Source organism: Neltuma alba, unplaced genomic scaffold (assembly GCF_004799145.2).
Source record: "Neltuma alba isolate B1F8T4 unplaced genomic scaffold, ASM479914v2 tig00011060_pilon, whole genome shotgun sequence".
Taxonomy (NCBI): Eukaryota; Viridiplantae; Streptophyta; class Magnoliopsida; order Fabales; family Fabaceae; genus Neltuma; species Neltuma alba.
The window spans coordinates 140,936-148,101 of record NW_021635804.1 but is presented as its reverse complement, the minus strand read 5'-3'; positions in this window follow the sequence as shown (position 1 = coordinate 148,101).

Below are 7,166 nucleotides of genomic sequence, written 5' to 3'. Positions count from 1 at the left end.
TTTTGTACTTGTGTTGTGCTATGTTGATGAGTAGTACTAATGATTGTGATTGCACCTGTTGCTTGAAGTAATTTTTCTTTCTCGTGTATCGAATTTTGGGGACAAATTCTTTTTCGTGGGAAGAATTGTAAATACTATTATTTTTTAATAAATAATAATAATAAAAACCACCCCACCTTTTTCCACCGATAGTGGAAAATGGAGGGGGTATTAATGAACATAGAAGAAAAAAAGAAGAAGAGAGGCTCGGCTGAAGAAAATAGGATAAGATGTGGAGTATAAGTTGAAAGAAGGAAGGAGATAAATAGAGGAAGAAAAGAAGGAAGGAACGGATGAAGGAAGACTTGAAAAAAATAAATGAATGAGAAGAAAAAAGAAAATGGAGGAGGAGAATAAGAAGGGAAGGAAGAGAAAAAAAATGGGAGAAGGGTAGTTGGAAGTTGGAAGTTAGGAAGAGAGTGAGGTAAAAGAGAGGAGAGGAGAGGAGAGGAAGAGGAAGAGAGAGCGAGAGAGAAGAGAGAAGAGAGTGAGAAGCAGAGAGGAAAAGAGAGAGAAAGTTAAGTGCAGAGCACCTGACAAGTTTTGGGATAATTTAGGTACATAAAACTACTTCTTCTATCAATTTCCTTTATGAATATTTCCTATATATTTATAGCTTTATATTTTTAGTATCATTATAATGTTTAGAGAAAATTTTACTGTGGGTATAGAGTAAATACAGAGTTTTGACAATATATGACTGTAGAAATTTAAAGATACATTATTAAGGAATTTTAATCGGTTTATTTTTGTTGAATGATTATTTTGAGAATTTTAAACTAAGATTTTTTTGAAAGTTTTGAAAAGTTTGTTATTTAGACTTGTAATATGTTTTTACCGATTAAATTTGAGTTAAATAATTTATTTGAGTTATTTAATATATTATTGAGGTTTTAATCGGTTTAATATTGAATAAGTTAAATATATATTTTGAAATAATTTTTGAAGGCTTGAAAAATTATAAATGAGAATTTTGTGAAATTCAATAAAGCACAGTTTGCTTACAATTTAAAAAGAAGTTGTTGGTTGAGAAAAATTTTAAATGAGATTATAATAAATAATTGAGAATTTTAATATAAAATATTTAGATTTTGGGTAAAATATATATATATATACTTTTGTTAAATTTAAATAGCCTTACATGTAAATTATTTTTCAAAATAATATCTATTATAAATGCCTAGATTTGGGAGAGTTAATATATTTATGTAATTTTGGTTTAGAGGGTAGTCTTAGAATTTTAGAGTAGCTTTGGAGTAGTTTTGAGTTTATGTTAATAAATATTTATGTGCAATTTTGTAGACTTGAGGATTTTGGAGTAATCTTTGTGTGAATATTTGTAAGCTAAAGAGTACCAGGTAACTCTGAAAATTCTTTCTTGTACATGTGAATTGTGTATGATATTATATTGTGGATTTACTGATTTTTATATCATACTGAAAAGTAGTATTATGATTTCAAATAAATGTTTTGATATGTTATTTGATTTTGTCAAGATTTATTGCTATTAATTATGATCAATGTTTAAATATATTGATGGCTAAGGAATTGTCATGAGTTGCTATTAAATGGTATATAAGTTTTATTGCTATCTTATCTTTTAAAATATTTGAGGACGTATTTATGATGTAACATTATTGGCATCTGACATGCATTGTTGGGCTAAGGATAGAAGGAGATTGCATGGATATGAAATTACCACGTGGTATGCCATCACTCGGTGCACAGTGGATGGCACTTGTCAGGGCCCCTTCTTCCATGTTTTCCTTTGGCCGGGAATTCATTGGAGCTGTGGGACATGTGACACCTCCCTAATCACAAAGGAGGGGAGCCATAGTCCGAGCTTGAGCTCTATATCTTTGGCCGGATATATCTCTAGTATCGGTGAGCTTGGAATAATTCAGTAAAATGGATTAGTTCCTATCAGACTATGTGTTAGCCTATGGCTCCAGTCAGCGGTATAAGGGTGGACGGTGATATAAAGGAGGCAGCATATTGCATTATTTTTGGACATATTAGAAAAATGATATTGTATATTGTTGGAAAAAATGAAATTAAATTGGATGTCTCAAATCCGTGGTTTTTAATATATTTATATACACACATATAAACGGATTTTTGGTTTATCATATATGACTTGCTTGTATAGGTTAGAATTTCAGTAGTTACTGAAACGTTTGATCTCACCCCCTATATTAACAATTTTCAGGCGAAGGATCCAGTAGGAATCAAGGGAAGGCACCAATGGAGTGAGCCGTGAAGGCTTTGCTCCTCAAGCACATGCTATGTTATATTTTTATTTGCCATGACTATAAGACCTTACTAGTTTATGTTGTTAAGTTATGTTAGAAATGTTTTGAAATTTTGACAATTGCAGTATTAAAAATATGTATGGACTTTTAAATTAAATATTTTATTGCCTATATTGATATAATTATGTGAGGTGTTACACTGTTACTCTATATATATGCCTTCATATAAACTCGCACATTTACTAATTTTAATGGTATAATTAAATATACCATATTGTCTACTAAAAAGTTATTAATTTATTATTGCCTCTTCACCATTTTCGGTGACCATCTCATAAACCACGATCACCTTGACTTATTATTCAATTCACTGTTTGTAGATCCAAAGACAAATTCTCTCCTTCATTGACATTACTAAGCCAACAAATGCCACCTCAATCTTCTCAACCTTCAGCTTCAACTATGATGCGCAATAATAAGAGGATGGATATATTGACATTGAAAATGAAGCAAGAGTACGTGTGATTATATGTTTTTTGAAGAACTATTTAGTCAAGTAGCTTCAATCTTATATATATTAATAATTAATAATTTAAAATTTAAAATTATTTTGCAATCTTGGAATTTGTATGATTTATTTGATCACATAAATGTTAAAATATAGGAGGAAGCTTTCATTATTACCTGTAAGGTCATTAAGCTTGAGACTCATCATGGATGGACCTATGATGGTTGCTCAAAGTGTGCAAGCAAGCCTAAGGATGATAATGGCTCTCTTCACTGTTCACTCTGTAAAAAGAAACCTGTATCAGTAGAGCCAAAGTAATATTACACTAATAGTCTACCCCATCATTTATATTCTAATCAACTTCATCATTTCATGATCATTATTAATAAGATGAACATGTAAACTAATATATTTTAATTTGGCATTTGTTAGATTGAAGGTCCATTATGTTGTTGAAGATCATTCTGGGAAGACTTCTGTAATTTTTTGGGATAAGTTAACTGTTCAGCTTTTCAAAAAAAATGCGTCGGAAATGAAATTGACACTGATTCAAGTTCCTTTAAATTGAATTGAGGACTTGGAGTGCGTTTTGTATGTTTGATATGAATACTTATTAGAATTCTTTCTGGTATATGATCCTGACAGTGTGAATTGAATTTAGGAACAATGTCAATATGATTTCCTGTTTGAACTTGATGAATTAGTTGGTAAGATGATGATTCTGAAATTAAAGTTGAATGACTACAATAGGAAGCATCCTCATTCTAGTATAAGTGTGGTTCAATACACATTATGTAAGGATCTCATGGAGCAGTTCACTGAAGTATTTGCTGAGGTAACATTATATTATGTATAATTCATGGTATAATATAAGTCTATCAATGCCATTTGATTAAGTATTCATACATATCATTCTTCGTAACTAAAATAAATATTTGCTTGTGCTTGCAGGGTTTAGAGCCAAATATAGATGTAACTCAGGTTTTGATTTAATAATTTGTAGATGAAAGTTTGTTGCTTCTTTAAATGTTTTATTCAATAATTAAAATTGCAAAGAATTAGGACTAACTAACACTTAGGAGGATTACTCTATGTAGTCAAGCATGGAGGATATTTATAAGGGTTCCCCAACGGTTCAGATTACTCCTCCTATTATGCATTCCACTCCTACTGCACCAGATTCTTCAAAGAGCTTAACTTTAGCTGAGTTAAGTCATCAATCATTTGTATTTGGTGGGACTTATAAAGGCAAGAGGAAGACTGCTTCCAAGAAATTGTCCACCTCCATAGATCCTGTTATCAATAACATTGATCCCTCATCATCCAATAACTTAGGAAGGATTGTGAAGGTAAAGTAGGAGAAGAAGTAGTTATATATTCCAATATTCACTATGAGCTTGGCTGGGGTTGTTGTTCTGTTTGTTATCTGTGTTCCGTTTGCATCGTTTGATTTCAATCATTTGGTCCTAAATTTAAAGCTTTCATGTTTTTGTTGTACTATCTTGTGTGTAATTTAGGTAGTTCAAGTCCATTATGGTACTTGAATTACTTGAACATGTATTGTTAAATTCTATGATAATGTAATGTCTGTTTTACCTTATCATTTATGCGTGTTTAGCTCATTAGTATCATCACCACAATTAGTAAATAATTAAATTTAGCTTATGTCAAATTAGATACATCCAATCAAACTGTACAATATATAATTTCAATTTCAATTTAAATGAACATACCAAATTTTAACAATAAGCTGAGTAACATCAGATATGCATCCAAATGGGTATTACTAAGGGCAACGAGAATAAAGTAAATCAAATTAAACTTCTGTGGCAAGCTTACATTAGTTTTTAATCTTACAAGCCTTGTATGGATTGGGAACATACTTGTGTGTAGTTTGATCTAACATTATAAGGCCTTCATAGTAGTATGGAGAATTAATAGTTCTTACTGACAAACATTGACACAAATATTGTTGATAAGTTAATCAACTTCTATTACTTACAAAGCCATATTATGATGTGTGCATGCATAGTAGTAACAGCACACAATAAAATCAAATTTCAACAGCTAACTTAGTCAAGAGTGTAATAAAGATGGAAAAAAGAAAATCAATATTACACGTGTGCACCTCACTTTTTCACCATTGACTTAGTAAACAATGAAAAAAAAAATCTTCAATCATTTAAAGAGAAATATTAAGAGCAACTCTTATCCATTTTATTTATTACTATGCTTAATATGTATGATGTCAATTAAACAGTATGTGTCCTATGCATATATCGTACTCTATATAAGGTGTTAAAAATATTATATGCCACGTAAGTAGATATTATTTTGTGTTAGTGGCCAAAAAGTGAAATAAAAATGCTAACTATAAAACACATTGCGATTGTTTAAGTGAACAAAATTAATCTAACCTATCAGTATGATCAGCTTGTATTTCAAACGAAAGTACAATTGCTGCATGGGTACTAAACCTGACAGGTTCATCTCTTTCAATAATATGCAGCTGACTTATATATTGGTTAGACTTGAACTGTAGAGAAAAAATGCAGAATCGTTTACATCAGATATATATTTGTTATCACTTTTTACAACCCTTGTCAGAATTGTGCAAGTAAAGAGTTCAATGTAGTCATGCATGCAAAAAAAAAAATAGCAGGTCTAGAAAGGTACTATTTATTAAAAGAATCTTAACCATCTTAACAACGAGCTGTGTGAAGATTTCGGAGTTGCAAAACGCTAGATACAGCTCACCAATCTCTGGCCATCATCTCTTCCATTTTGAATATACCATCCAGATGGAATATCGATTGAAACCACTTTGAAGTCCTACTAAATGGAAGCCAAGGACTCACTCCATGTGGGTTTAAGTAATCTCTCAAGAATGGAAGTTACATGTATGATTTATAGTTATAAGGTAGTCAATATTTAATGGCATAATTAATATGAAGATTTCAATTTGCACGTTCATGTGATGCATATATGTTATTCACTATAGTAGTGTTACATGTTATGAGTTTTAATTATTTCCAACAGGTAAAGGAATCACTACTTCAGTTGATACAATGGGTGTGATTTATGACAATCAGACACAACCGTCAGATGTGAAATCAATTGAAACTGGTGTTTCTGCTATTAAACAACAAAGAAGACCTGGTGGTTTAAGATACATTACAAACTTATCTTCCAACCTATGCGAAAGGTTTTCCAATACCCCCAAACAAGGTTAGGGAATATATAAATTGCCCATCAGTGATTTTAACTATTAAACTTATAGCATGATTATAGTTATAGGAAGAGTTAATATTCAGTTTATTTGTAACGATGATAGACTAACTCTAAATGTTAATCCTTTCTTATTTTTACAACATTTAACTTTAATTAATTTATTTATTTAGACAATATGAAGCATAATGGTTTGTTAAACTAAGTACTCTGTTTCTAAGGAAGCCATTAACCTCTTGGGTGGTTCACTGAAACGAAATACGACTTATCTTTCATGTGTAGTATATCCATTACTAATTTCTATTTTGTGATAAATTATTAGGGTGTCAAAGGAGGACACATACCATAGATTACTATTCTGGTGATGTCTTCAAGCGTAAAAGTGCAAGGTTTAAAGCCTTTGAGAACTATGCGAACATCAATAAAGGATCAAATGGAAAGGATCCATCCCAAATGAATATATCAGGTTTATCTTTTTAATGGTTATCCTATACTGTTCTAAATTATGCAATTCATATACTTCATCAGTAGTGGTATAGGTACTTGGTACATACGAACCATGAAACTATGAACTATATTTAGAGATGAACAGTAACAAAACACTTTATTTATTTTTATTAGGCCGCCGAAGTCATTGCACTAAGAGTTTAGAGATGAATGGTAGTGTCTCTTTAAACTAGCCAGGAAAAAGACAAGATAATATTGGTTCAATAGACAAAACAATTGATGCTGCTAAATGAGGTAAAATTATTTCAACAAGTCAAAGGAGAGGAAAAAAACAAAATCATGTTAGTGATGATGCAATAGACCGTGAGGCTACAAATGAAGTTTGCCTTGGTAAGCGAAGGGGTCATAATGTCTTTAAATTTTTAGGTATACACTGTACATATATGTAAATAAGATACTTGCCATAATCTTTTTCCTCCAAATACTGGCAGTTGTGATCATCCTTCAAAATCTCTACAAAGTTCTGGCAAAAGGAAGAGACATAATTTAACAGCTCCATTGGGAGAGATAAACACAGATTTGATGCAAAATTCATGTTTAAATCCTCACCTTCATTATTTACCGGACGTTGGTAAGCAAAAATAATGTAAAACCATGCAGTTCTCTGTACATTATGAACTTAATGGATAAGC